The sequence below is a fragment of the Carcharhinus amblyrhynchos genome, chromosome 32 (assembly GCF_965287045.1).
Source record: "Carcharhinus amblyrhynchos chromosome 32, sCarAmb.v2.hapA, whole genome shotgun sequence".
NCBI classification, from domain to species: Eukaryota; Metazoa; Chordata; class Chondrichthyes; order Carcharhiniformes; family Carcharhinidae; genus Carcharhinus; species Carcharhinus amblyrhynchos.
The window spans coordinates 8,101,884-8,115,920 of NC_137355.1; the positions used below are offsets into that span (position 1 = coordinate 8,101,884).

Genomic DNA, 14,037 nt, shown 5'->3' on the forward strand with positions numbered 1-14,037 from the left:
TCTATCCAGGGGTTGCAATATCCTGTAAGTTTCAATAAGATTCCCCCATCCTTCTAAACTCCACTGAGTACAGACCAGAGTCCTCAACCGTTCCTCACAAATCTAGGGTTTCCTCAATCTGCTCCGGGCTCCAAATTTGCTCCGCTCCGGGATTTCCATCACTCCGTTCCGGGTTTTCCTCACTTCACTCAGTGCCCCAGTCCCGCTCCGCTCCAGGTTTTCTAGGATCCGCTCCGGGCCCCAGAACCGCTCCGCTCCGGGTTTTTCCGGCTCCGTTCCGGGCTCCAGTCCCGCTCCGCTCCGGGTTTTCCCGGCTCCGCTCCCCGGGGAAGCCGCTCGGATCCGGCCAGAGGGAGAGTCGCCGCCGCCGTTGCTGTTGCCGGAGAATCGGGATCCGAGCCCGGCCTTGCCTCCCGCCTGAAGCGGCCCCGCAGCCTCCAGTTCCCCTCCCCCGCCGCTCTCCCGCCGTGTCGGAGCCGATGGCCGCGATCCGGTGAGAGCGGGGCCGCCGCTCCGGGAAGCGGCCGGCGAGGGAAGGAGGGAGGAGGAGGAGGCCCCGGCGCCGGGAGCCTCGCCTCAGCTTCAGCCCCGGAGCCCGGCTGCCGTCCGGCGGGTAAGTGAGCGGCTTCTCCGGGGGCTGGAAATCTCTTTGTTCACCGCTAGGCCCCGGGAGGGAGCCGGGGGCTGGATTAGTGGTCGTCCCCAGGAAAGGGGTGAGGGAGGGCGGGGAGGGGAGGTTTGGGTTGGTGTCGGTGAGGGATTGAGGAGCAGCTGAAGGTGGGGGGAAAGGCCTCACTCCCATCCCCGGGAGCCGGGTGAGGAGCTGAGGGGGGGGGGGAATTCAGGGGCATAAACCGCCCCCCCCCCCCCCCCCCCCGAGTCTCTGTCTCAGCCCCCCAGGCACAGAGAGAGCATTGAACAAGCTGAGATGCTGCTCTTTGTGAAGCCTCAACACCCCCTCCAACACCAACAGCCTCACTCCCTGCTCCCAAACCCATCTCCCTCATGTTTCTCTGCTCATCCTGGGGTGGCACAGTTGGTTGGCGCTGCTGCCAGGGACCACGGTTCAATTCCTGCACTGTTTGCGTGGAGTCTGCACATTCTCCCCGTGTCTGCGTGGGTTTCCTCCCACAGTCTGACAGATATGATGGTTGGGTGCATTGGCCGTGTTAAATTCTCCCTCAGTGTACCCGAACAGCCACCAGAGTGTGGCGACTTGGAGGATTTTCTTCGTTGCAGTGTTAATGTAAGCCGACTTGTTACACTAATAAACATTTAAACATCATCTCTGCCGTTGGCTTGCTTGCTGGAAATTTACTCCAACCAAGGGATTGTGGCTTCAGATCCCAGCTCCATCCCTGCTGCCATCAGACTTTTCGAATGAACCTGCCAGATATTAAGTTGATTTTTCTTTACACCCTAGCTATTTATTTATTTTATCAGTGTCATAAGTCACCTTATGTTAACACTGCAATGAAGTTACTGTGAAAATCTCCTAGTCGCCACGCTCCAGCGCCTGTTCAGGTACAATGAGGGAGAATTTAGTATGGCCAATGACCTAACTGACACGTAGAATCTACTGCATGGAGACAGGCCCTTTGACCCTAACAGGCCCTTTAACCCTTTGACCACGCCGGAAAAAAGCCTGTCTCAGCTCACCCCATTTGTCTGCATTTACTGTCAAAGCCATTCCTATCCGTGTAATTGTCCAAATGCTTTCTGAATGTTGTCAATGTTGCTGGCTCAACAACTTCCTCCGGCAGCTCGTTCCACATACGTACCACCCTCCATCTTTCAGACTGTGGGAAGGAACTGGAATACCCAGAGGAAACCCTTTCAGACATGGGGAGAATGTGCAAACTCCACGCAGTCATGCGAGGCTGGAATTGAATCTGGCGCTGTGAAGCAGCAGTGCTGACTACTATGCTGCTTTCGGTGTAACACTCCATTCCGCACCCTCTCTTTTCCTTCTGTATGAATGGTATGCCTTGTCTGTACAGTGCACAAGAAACAATACTTTTCATTGTATCCCAATACATGTGATAATAATACCTTAAAAAACTCACTCGTCTCAGCCTGGTGACTGTGTGGTGTTTGCACATTCTCTCCGTGTCTGCATAAGTTTCCTCTAGTGCTCTGGTTTCCCCTCTCACTCCAAAAATGTGTTGATTACGTGGATTGGCCATGCTAAATTGTGTCTTGGTGTCAGGGGGATGAACAGGGTAAATACATGGGGTTACAGGGATGGGGTAGGATTGTTGACTCAGTGCGACCAATCGTTCAGCCTTGGCTCAGTGATAGGTCGCCCTCTCACCTCTGTGACAGGTCACGGGTTCACATCTTGCTCCAGAGACTTGCTCACACTGGCCATCAGGTGAGTTGTTAACCCAAAGTCCTGTCTGTCCCGTCAGCTCAGATCCCAGTGGCTTTAGTTTGAGGAGCTGGAGGGTTCCCCTGGTGTCCTGGCCAAACTTTATCCCTAAACCTAAAAATCAGTGCACTGGTCATTTATTTTGCTGCTGTTTGTGGGAGCTTGTGTGCACAGTTTAATTCCTGCGTTTTAGTTGTATTTATTTGGCTGTGCTGTGCTATGGATCTTGCTGAGGTTGTGAATAGTGCTATATGAGCATAAGTTTTTAATGTAGTGTTTTGTGGTCTGACTTTTTTCAGATGCATTTAACTCAATTCACCTTTATTGTCGTTGTATAATGCACAATTACAACGAAAAGTGAGCTTGCAGGTTCCCAAGATACAAAAAAAAAGCTGAATGCAGTAGTTGTTACAAAATAGTTGCTATAGTCATTAAGTGTATACGTGCATATTACATAATGCCCATCGCCTGGGAATGTGTTAAAGAACGGAAGGGGAGTGGGGGACAGTGATACACGCACTACTTGTGAACTGTTTAAAATCTGCTTATTGAATGTCTATGGTTCAGGTAGTCATTGCTGCAAAGTGTTTTGCTGGCAGTGAGATGAATTGAGGATTTTCCCCTGATGGTGACCTCTGTCATGTAGAAACTGAGCCATGTCACAAGCTGGACAACTGTGATGTGAGTCATCCTGAGCGTTCTGTATTTGCTCAGCGGGGTTTTATCTCGATTAATTTTGACGTTTCCCTTACTGGCAGCAGTTTCTGTGGCGGGTGCCAATGATTTGGATACTTGTGTCATTGATGAGCAGAGCTTGAGGAATGTTTGATGCTTGGGACTTTTACTAACAACATGGTGAATGAAATGGCCAGTTATTCCAGTGTAACCCCCACAGAAAGAGAGAGTTGTGTTTTGGTTTGGGCCCACGTGAGGTTCCGTTAGAACAGATCGCATCGCCTGTTAACTGATGATTTTTATCTGAAGTTTACTGATAGCATTTCTCTCACTTGCTAACCTCGCTTTGTCAGGGCCATTAATCCTTCCTTGTTGATGTCCTCACGTGTCAGAATGTGTGAAGTGTCTTGGCTGATAGCTATGCTCTCTGTCGGGCAGATTTGTTCATGTGTGCTGTACAACATGATCTGATTTCAGTGCAGTCCAGATTAGAGAGAGACGAATTAGCAAGGACCTACCTCATCAGCGTGCAGTGGTCTTTACTGGAAGTAAGTGTGCATAGATATTTGCTGGGGACAGATATCGGCATCACACTGATACCTCTTGCAGTATAATCTGTCAGGCTGAACCATCAAAGTATTGCCACTTCAGGGTGACAAAAAACATCTGTGCAATCACACCTCTATGGGGAGTCAATACCTTTTAAGAAATAAATAGATTTGAAAGAGGAAATTGGAGAAATAGTGCCAGGTTAGAAAGTTTAATAATATGTATGTTTTGAAAAGAATTGAACAAGCTTCCTTTACATACCGATAGAAACTTTTCCAGTCAGTTTTTATGTTCCCCGCTTTCTTACTTTCGTACTCTATTTTCCCCTTAAGCAATTCTTTGTGGTCCTTTGCTGAATTTTTTGATTTGATTCATTATTGTCATGTGTATTAGTATACAGTGAAAAGTATTGTTTCTTGCGCGCTTTACGGACAAAGCATACTGTTCACAGAGAAGGAGAGAATGCAGAATGTAATGTTACAGTCATAGCTAGAGTGTAGAGAAAGATCAACTTAATGCGAGGTAGGCCCAGTCAATGGCAGCAGGAAAGACGCTGTTCTTGAGTCAGTTGGGGCGTTACCTCAGACTTTTGTATCTTTTTCCTGGTGGAAAAAGGTGGAAGAGGGAATGTCTGGGATGCGTAGGGTCCTTGATTACGCTGGCTGCTTTTCTGAGGCAGCAGGAAGTGTCGATGGAGTCAATGGATGGGAGGCTGGTTTGAGTGATGGACTGGGCTTCATTCATAACCCTTTGTAGTTCTTTTGTGGACTTGGGCAGAGCAGGAGCCACACCAAGCTGTGATACAACCAGAAAGAATGCTTTCTATGGTGCATCTGTAGAAGTTGGTGAGTGTTATAGTGGACATGCCAAATTTCCTTTTGGGGGGGGACTGGAACAAGTTGTTGGTGATCTGGACACCTGAAAACTTGAAGCTCTCGACCATTTCTACTTTGTCCCATTGATGTAGACGGGGGCACGCTCTCTTTAAACTGCTCCCAATCCTCAGGCCAATTGTTTTTTCTTGCCAATTTGTATGCTTCTTTCTTGAATCTAATACTATCTCTAATTTCCCTTATAAGCCATGGTTTGGCCACAATTCCCTTACCAGACTTGGGCCAAACAGGAATAAACAGCTTCTGGAGTTCACCAATTTGTTCCTTGAAGGCCTGCCTACTGCCTTTCCTTTCAGTAATGTTTTTCAGTGCATCATGGCCAATTCATGAATCATACTATCATAGTTACCTTTATTAAAGTTTCAGGATCCCGGTCTCTCAATCAACTACCTCACAATCCACCTTGATAAAGAATTTGTTTAGATCATGATCGCATGCGCAATAACTTCACACGTTTGTCTCCCTCTGTCTCTCTCTCACTCTCTCTCTGCCTTGGCACCCACTTCAGTCAAGTTTTTGTTTGTCTTTTAACATGGCACAAGAGAAGCAAGTGTCCAATTTCTTTCCTCCTCTCTGAGGCACCATTCTCTGTCGAAGGCGTTGTGTACAAACAGGTTATTGCAGACGGTTGTCAATATGTTCAGGAAGTGGCAGTCCTCATTAGAAGCGTTTGGAATCATCACTCAGTGTGAAGTATAAGATATGGTGCCAAACTTGGATACGACTTTGCCTTCAGACTCTGCGAGTGCTGGCTTCGCCACTGTGGGTGGATGGAGTGAGAACAGCAGGTTTGCTGGTCTCTCTCAAAGGCAGGAAGAGTGAGCCGGGGCGGTGACTGTAATCGTGCTCCATATGTTAAAGGTTGCAAGCGCAAGATGAGAAACTGATCTCTCAAAGAGCAGCAATATCTTGTGTTCTGCTCTCAGTGCAAGATGATTGTTTGAAAACTATTGCTGAATTTTGAATAATATTTGGTTAGCTGCTAGCTTTCTGTAGTTGGCGGGTGTTGAGGAGTTTTTTTTGCTTTTGGGGACTTTTAACAATGGGAAGAGATAGTGAAGCAGAGAATGACAGCAAACGATAAGCAGCCAATGGCAGACTGATTGAAGTTAAGAGGCTGCTTGGATTTGAGTGATGTGGAGAAATTGTGTCTTCAAAGGATTTGAAGCACTTTTAATACCGTCTGTAAGGATTGCAAGAGATTGATATTTACTGATTTAACTGTTGTATCTTAAGAGGATTAGAGGGCACTTGGGGCTGCAGGAGTTTAAGTTACTGATTGTAGTGCATGGATCGTCAGCAATAATGTGGATGTGTTTGGATAGTGAACACAGATTGTGTATACAGGAAAGGAGGAGACAGACAAACATTTGAGTTAGGAGCAAGATTAGGCCATTTGGCCTCTTGAGCCTCCTCTGCCATTCAATAAGATTATGGCTGATCTGATTTGGGGTGGCACAATGGTTAGTGCTGCTGCCTCACAGTGCCAGAGACCCAGGTTCAATTCTGGCCTCGGGTCACAGTGCAGAGCCTGCAGGTTCTCCCCGTGTCTGCGTGTATTTCCTCTGGGTACTCCAGTTTCTTCCTATAGCCTAAACATGTGTGAGTTAGGTTAATTGGCTATGCTAAATTGACCCGGGGTTTTGGGAATAGGGCTTGGGTGGGATTGTGGTCGGTGCAGACTCGATGGGCCAAATGGCCTCCTGCGCTGTAGGGATTCTATGGCTTCTATTGTAATCTCAATTCCACATTCTTGCATACCCTGATAACCTTTCACCCCCTTGCTTATCAAGAACCAATCTGCCTCTGTCTGAAAAATATTCAAAACTCTGCTTCCACTGTCTTTTCAGGAAGAGACTTCCATTGACTCACCCCGCTCTGAGAGAAAGAAGAGTCACCTTACTTCCATCTTCATCTTCAATGAATGACCCCTTTTGCAGTGACTCACTGTTCTAGATTCCCCCACAAGAGCAAATATCCTTTCCACATCCGCTCTGTCAACATCCCTCGGGATCTTGTGTTTCAATCAAGTCACCTCTTGCCCTTCTGAACTCCAGCAGATACAAGTTTAACTTAACCAACGTTTCCTCATCAGGCAAGGCACCTATTCCAAATATTAATCATCAAATCTTCTCTGAACTGCTTCCAACATGTTTGCATCTTTCCTTAACTAAGGGGACCGACACTATGTGTAATACAGCATGTGGTCTCGCAAATATCCTGTATAACTGAAGCATAGCCTCCCTAACTTCTGTAGTCAATACCCCACACAATAAATGATAACATTCTATTAACTTTCCCAATTACTTGCTGTATTTCTATGCTAGCCTTTGCAATTCATGCACTAGGCCATCCAGATCCCTCTGCGTCCTTACACCATTTAGAAAGCATACATTTTTACTCTTACTGCCAAAATGGACAATTTCACATTTTCCTACAATGTACTCCATTTGCCACATCTTTGTTCACTTATTTTGCTTATTTATATTCGTTTATTCTCTACATCTTACATTCCAACATATCTTTGTGTCAACTGCAAATTGAACAACCATACCTTTGGCCCCTTCCTCCATCATTAATCTGAATTATAAAAATTTGAGGCCCCAGCACTAATCCCTGTGTCACGTCACTCATTGTAAACACCGTGTTAATCAGAAAATGAGCCATTTAAACCAACTGTTTCCTGTTAGCCAGTCAATCTTCTATCCATGACAATATGTGACCCCCTACATCATGTATTGTACTTTTTGCAACAGTTTTTGATTTCAAGTGCCTTCCTGAAATCTAAATGCAGTACATCCACTGATTCCCCTTTATCCACAGCATGCATTACTTCTTCAAATAAGTCCAATAAGTTTGTTAAACATGGTTTCTGTTTCACAAAACCAGACTTGAGATCCATCTTTGTGCAATTAAATGCTTATTTTAAGGATTGATACTGTCTTTAACTTTTTTAGTTTGCCACAGATGGTAATCTTTCTGCTCCTTGGTGATCCTTAGCCCCCAGTATTGCTTTGGAATTTTTCTTTCTCGTTGGGATGTATATATTTCAGGTATTCTGAAATATTCCTTCAAATGTCTGCTGCTGCATCTCCATTGACTTATCCCTTAGCCTAATTTGCCAGCTCACTTCAGCTAGTTCTTTCAAGCCCTTATCGTTGCCCTTGATTAATTTTAAAATGCTGGACTTGGATCCACTCTTCTCTCCCTCAAACTGAATGTAAAGTTCAGTCATATTATGGTCGCTGCTGCCTAGTGGTGCCTTTACTTTGAATTCATTGATGAGATGAGTTAATTGACATAGATGAAGCGTCATCAACTACAGAATGGCAATCTAGTTTCGTTCCGGACCAGAGTGTGTACTTGATGAAAGGCCATCTATCAATCATTGCTATTAACCAGAGGATTTGAAAATGTCAAGGCCATGGAAAATAAATTATAGAGGCATCTTACGTCAGCCGAAAGCTACATAACATCAGCTAGAAGATAGCCACAGATTGACTTGCTGAACACAGTGCCAGAATTCTGATTTGAGATGCAGATGTAAATAGTAACAGGGCAATATTGGGGACTAAGGACCACCAAGAAACAGGAAGATTAAACTAACTGCAAGAGAGACAGTTAAAGAGAGGAGCTACATTCTTACCCATGACTATCATCCTGGAACCGAAAAAAAGCCAAGCAGCGTGCCTTAATGACTATCGGGTGGTGGCTCTGACATCCATCATTATGAAGTGCTTCAAAAGGTTAATCGTAGCACGGATCAATTCTGGCCTCCTAGATTGCCTGGCTCCGCTACAGTTCACCTACTACTGCAACAGGTCCATAGCAGGCACTGTGTCTCTGGCCCTGCGCTCAGTCCTGGAACACTGAGGTAACAAGGGCACCATGTCAGACTCCACGCTCAGCCTTCAACACCATCATTCCTACAAAACTCAATTCCAAACTCTGTGACCTGGAGCTCAACTCCTCTCTCTGAGACTGGATCCTGAACTTCCAAACCCAGGCTACAACACCTCCACCACAATCATCCTCAACACCAGTACTCCACAAGGCTGTGTTCTCAGCCCCCTACTATACGCTGATACACAAGTGACTGTCTGGCCAATTTCCCCTCCAACTCAATTTTCAAGTTTGCTGATGACACCACATAGTGAAGTTGAGTACAGGAAAGAGAGAATCTCGTGAACGGGTACAGTGATAATAATCTCTCCCTCAATGTCAAAACGAAGGAGATTGTCATCGATTTCAGAAGGCGTAGAGAACATGCCCCTGTCTATATCAAGGGGGACAAAGTAGAAATGGTTGCAAACCCTCAAGTTTTAAGGTGTCCAGATCACCAACAATCTGTCCTTGTTCCCCCCCCCATGCTGACACTATAGTTAAGAAAGTCCTCTACTTTCTCAGAAAATTAAGGAAATTTGACATGTCAGCTACAATGCTCTCCTTTTACAGATGCACCATAAAAAGCATTCTTTCTAGATGTATTACAGCTTGATATGGCTCCTGCTCTGACTGAGATCCCAAGAAACTCCAAAGGGTCGTGAACAAAGCCTAGTCTATCACTCAAACAACCTCCCATCCATTGACTCTGTCTATGCTTCCTGCTGCTTCGGAAAAGCAGCCAGCATAATTAAGAACCCCACTCGCCCTGGACATTTTCCCTTCCATTTTCTTCCTTCTGGAAAAAGATACAAAAGCCTGGACACGTACCAGCTGACTCAAGAACAGCTTCTTCCCTGTTGCCATACCTTGCATTAAGTTGATCTCTCTCTACACCCTAGCCATGACTGTAACACTACATTCTGCACCCTTTCCTTTCCTTCTCTACGTACAATATGCTTTGTCTGAATAGCGCGCAAGAAACAATACATTTCACTGTATGCTAATACATGTGACAATAATAAATCAAATCAAACAATGGATGAGCTAACATCAAGACTAGAGTTGCTATCTGGAAACAAGAGACTATAGTATTCTAAAGATCTGGCAGGGAACCGTGACGAGGTTCACATTAGACAAGAAGGAGCAGAGCTAGTGGAGAAAATAATTCAAACAGGTTAATTTTCTCATTGGAGGAACTGATTGGATGAGAGAAAGAAGTAAATGGGGATTTGCCAAAGTTTAAAGAAACATTGGTTGGAAAAATGAGAGCTACAAGTTTCTTTTCTGCTGAATACATTTGGTGGATTTTCAAACTGTACAGGCTGACATAAGGGTATCCCACTGTGTTGGATTGATAAAGACATAAGGTGCGAAAGGAAGAATTGTCTTTTGAAGAGGCTGCAGGATTCGAGGATGAAACAGTGCCAGAACTGAGGACTGAAAGAGCAACAGTGCCAGAACTGAGGGCTGAAGGGCTATACGCTGCCAGAACTGAGGGTTCCAGATCTGGGGGTTGAAGGGCGATGTGTTGCCAGTTCAGAGATCTGTGGGCAATACGCTGCCAGGTCTGAAACTTGGAGCAATGTGAGAAACAGCACTAGCCGTGCTGGAGAGAATAGAGTCAGATGAATGTTTTAGTGTGTGCTGGCTGTAACCAGATTTCAAATTCACTAAACAGGTAGTTTACCCATGTCGGTTTGTGCTGATTACTGCTGTGAACCGATGTGCCGACCTGTCAAAAGCACCAGTCCTTTAGCAGCTTACTGTGTTGGAGTTGTGCAGTTGACAATGATTTGAAATGAATTACAATCTTTTGTTTCTAGTGAATGTCAAAATATTATTCTTCCTATCCTTGGTAGCCCACGCAAGAGATAAGTTTTAAAGAGGGTCTTAAATGAGGAGAGAGATTGGAGGGGCTTTGGGGCGAGGATTGGAGGGGCCGAGGGGCTTTGGGGCGAGGATTGGAGGGGCCAAGGCGTTCAGGCAGCTGAAGGAATAACTGCCAGTGGTGGAGAGGATGAAATGAGGGATGGGTAAGAGACCAGACATGGAGGACTGGGGGAGGTTTCAGAAATAACTGCAGTGGGATTCCACAAGTAATGAGAGCACTGGCTGAAAAACAATTTAATATCACTCTCACCCACACACCGTTCCACCTTTATAATAAAGAAAGTAATTCTTCATGTGTTGACGATAGAACGAGAGCCGCAGAGTATTATAGAGAGCTCTCCCTCGTGTCCATAGCAGGTGTATAATTTTCCGATGAAAACCCCTATATCTGTGTGGTTCCTTTCTCTCCATTTACCTGATTAATGTGAAGAGTTTTGTCAGGAGCCGTCTTGCCAACAGAATAAGCAGAGGGAAGTTGCAGCTGGTTCCTGAGGCTCACAGCTGTCTGAGGATGCAGTGTGTATTTAGTGATTTTTTTTAAGAAGTGCATATCAGATATTTAATTGAGGGGCTGATGTAAAAATGAGACTGTAAACTCTTTAACCTGTTGACCTTCAAGCTGTGACTGCTTTTGCTTCACCAACTAGCTGGGAAAAATAACGTACCAAATGGTACGTGGATGACTCAGTTGCGTCTCTGGTTGAGGGGTGCCTGTGTGTTTGCTAATCAGTGCCTTCACCGGGGCAGAAGGTGCTGTCAGCTCCTGTGTGATTTGATCCATCTGCCACACAATGTTTGGAAGTCATGCGCAGGAAGGGGAGAGATTTGACGAGTGCTTCCTGAGCACCATATGGTCAGCGTAGCTGAATTGAAGCGCTCCCGTGGAAATGTGGCATTAACTGTTCTGAGTGTGTCAACTGCAGGTGTTTAACTGCAGGTTAGCCAGAGATGGTGCGGCAGTGGAAGAAATGAAAGAACTGTAGTACAGGTTTTCAGCCGAGAGTCTGCAGCGGATCCCGGTTGTGGGGGTCACAGTGGTCATCATGTTTCTGTTTGTCATTCGATTTCTGATATTTTGTCTCTTTTTTGACTCTTAATGCGATAGGCTTTCTATATTTATTTGATTTTAGGAGCTGTTTGTCTTTATTTTAAAACAGGGGGTGCCCTGCAGAGTCTCACCTCACTGGCATTGCCTGTACTCGCAGCATTTCCCCGTCTTTCGGATCAGGAATGTTTCGGGATTCGGGCTGTCTAAAATCTTTCCAAGAAAATCTTAAGGACAATTTCTAAGCAAGGTACTCTGTGTAATCTCTTTAATTTCACTGTGGATGGTGGCTTTGCTTAGAAATTGTTCTTATTCAAGCTTTGGTGTTTATAAATTCCCAGATAAATATCCGTTTCCAGTTCTCCTTACCACAGCCATTCAACCCTTCCCTCATTCGCAACATCTCTTTAAAAACATCTTCTGTTGCGGTGTCTGCTTGTTGGATTTGCACCAATGTCGCTCAGTGAGGTGTGTCAGTTTATTGAATTGTGTTCCATATGCTTTGCATTATCTGAGGAGAGTTTATGATTGGGCTAGGATTGTACGTAGTGCATGAATGTAGGATGAAAAGTGCAACAACGTGGAAGGAGGTTTGCTCCATTTGAATTCTGGCTTTTTGTTTACCTTGTTGGTGATGTAAAGAAATTATTGGGATAAAATTGATGATTTTGCTCTCAAATTCTGGAAAGACAAGCTGAGGGTAAGCTTCAGAAGCATATTGGGTGCGTATTTTCTCAGTTTCTCCATTGTCCCACTTTGCTGTTCTGTTCATGCTCTCCATGTCTCTGGAATGAGTTGAAGCATTTCCTGTGCAGTGCTGTGGTCTAAAAAGGCACTAGAGAAGGAGCAAAAATGATCTTGCATGAATGGAACAAGGAACTAAGAGTTTTCCTGACCAGGAGAGATTGAACAGACTGGGGCTTTTTCCTGTACAAAAGAGATGTGACCTGATGGAGGTCTTTAAGGTTACAGATAGTTTGATCGGGTACAAGATCTCTCCATTTGTGGAGGGGATTTGACGACAAGGTAGCCATGAATAAATCCAGCAGGGAATTAAGGAGAAACTTCCTTATCCAGAGATTGGAAGTGGTTGAAGAGTGTAGATGCATTTAAGAGGAAGCTGGTAAAATTCAAGAAGAAGAAAGGAACAGCTGTATAAAAGCAAAATACTGTGGATGCTAGAAATCTGAAATAAGAACAGAAAATGCTGGATAAACTCAGCAGGCCTGGCAGTGTCTGTGGAGAGAGGAACAGAGTTAACATTTCCAATCTGAATGATCCACTTGCGGGAATAGTTTTAACCTGATAGTGTTAGATAAAGATGGAAGAGGTTCCTTGGAACATAAACGCCAGCATTGTCCGATTGGGCTCATGCTATGGGCCTAGTGTTGGCGGGCTGATTTTATTTATTATTGTCACATATATTAGTATACAGTGTATAAAGTATTGTTCCTTGCAGACATTATAAAGCATATCGTACATAGGGAAGGAAGGAGAGAGTGCAGAATGTAATGTTACAGTCATAGCGAGGGTGTAGAGAAAGATCAACTTAATGCAAGGTAGGTCCATTCAAAAGCTTAATGGCAGCAGGGAGGAAGCTGCTCTTGAGTCGGTTGGTACATGACCTCAGACTTTGGTATCTTTTCTCCAATGGAAGAAGGTGGAAGAGAGAATGTTTGGGGTGCGTGGGGTCCTTTGATTATGTTGGCTGCTTTTCCGAGGCAGTGGGAAGCATAGACGGTGCCAGTGGATGGGAGGCTGGTTTGAGTGACAAATTCACAATCTCTTGCGGTCTTGGACAGAGCAGGAGCCAAACTAAGCTGTGATACAACCAGAGAGGATTCTTTCTATGGTAAAGATTGTGACTAAGAGGATTTGTTGTTGTACATTAGTGTTTAGTTGGCGCCTTGCATTCTGGCACAGGCTTTGCTCTGACAATTAATATGGGCCAAGTACATTTCATTTGTTACAAACTTAACGTTCTGGAAGTGACTGATCTTATAAATATTTATTTCAATTTTTTTTGGCTTCCCTGTTTAAATCATTTGCCTCCCAGTGGACTTGGGGAGGGAGGATGTGCACACTGTACGTAGCTGCTGTTCCAGGATTTGGGGTGTGTACGATACAAGTGGTCTCTAAATTAACTCCGTTCTCTGTGGGAAAGCACCTGGCTTCTTCGTTCAGAAAATTTGTCCTGTGAAGAGCTATGGCCTTGGACTTGCCTTTGGCATTTTCTGTTAGAGCCAATTCTATTCAATACACTGGCAAACTATGTATTGAAACCACTTGTTGCCTTAACACAACACTGGGCGTTCAGTACTCCAAATCTGAACTGATCTTTCATTCCACCCTAATTAATGGAGAAATTGATTTGACCAAATTGTGCATTGTTCAGGTTTTGAGTTTTCAGTGCTTGATAAGTTTTTTTTGGTTGGTTTAGCCAAATTTGGGTTATATTCTCACTTTGTGTTTCAGCTGTTCAGTGTAAATGAACCAGTTGGGATAGTGGTTTGGGATGCTCGCTGTTCACCACATTCAGCCCAAGCTGCTAGATTTAGAGTCACTCTGTGCACCATCACTACACAGCTACCCCCACGCACCACCCCCGTGTACTACAGCCACCACGACACAGCACTCCCCACCCCCCTGCAGGCCTCAGCAGTTTCCAGTGAACTTGTGATGCAAGCTGACCCTCGCTCAACGCTGAATGGGCAATATCACTAAGTGAC

General features: G+C 45.0%; 1 protein-coding gene across 6 annotated transcripts in view; it reads left to right on the forward strand.

The window, feature by feature from the left end:
• Positions 1–330: 330 nt before the first annotated feature.
• znf609b (zinc finger protein 609b) overlaps positions 331–14,037 on the forward strand; it is a 194,584-nt gene continuing 180,877 nt past the window's right edge. For 5 of the 6 annotated variants that reach the window (XM_080216280.1, XM_080216284.1, XM_080216286.1 and 2 more), the window contains exon 1: positions 331–613. The gene's annotated coding sequence lies outside the window, so the exon portion shown is untranslated. Of the gene's footprint in view, positions 614–11,539; positions 11,559–14,037 lie in introns of those variants that run through there. The other variant, XM_080216281.1, reaches the window with a different exon arrangement.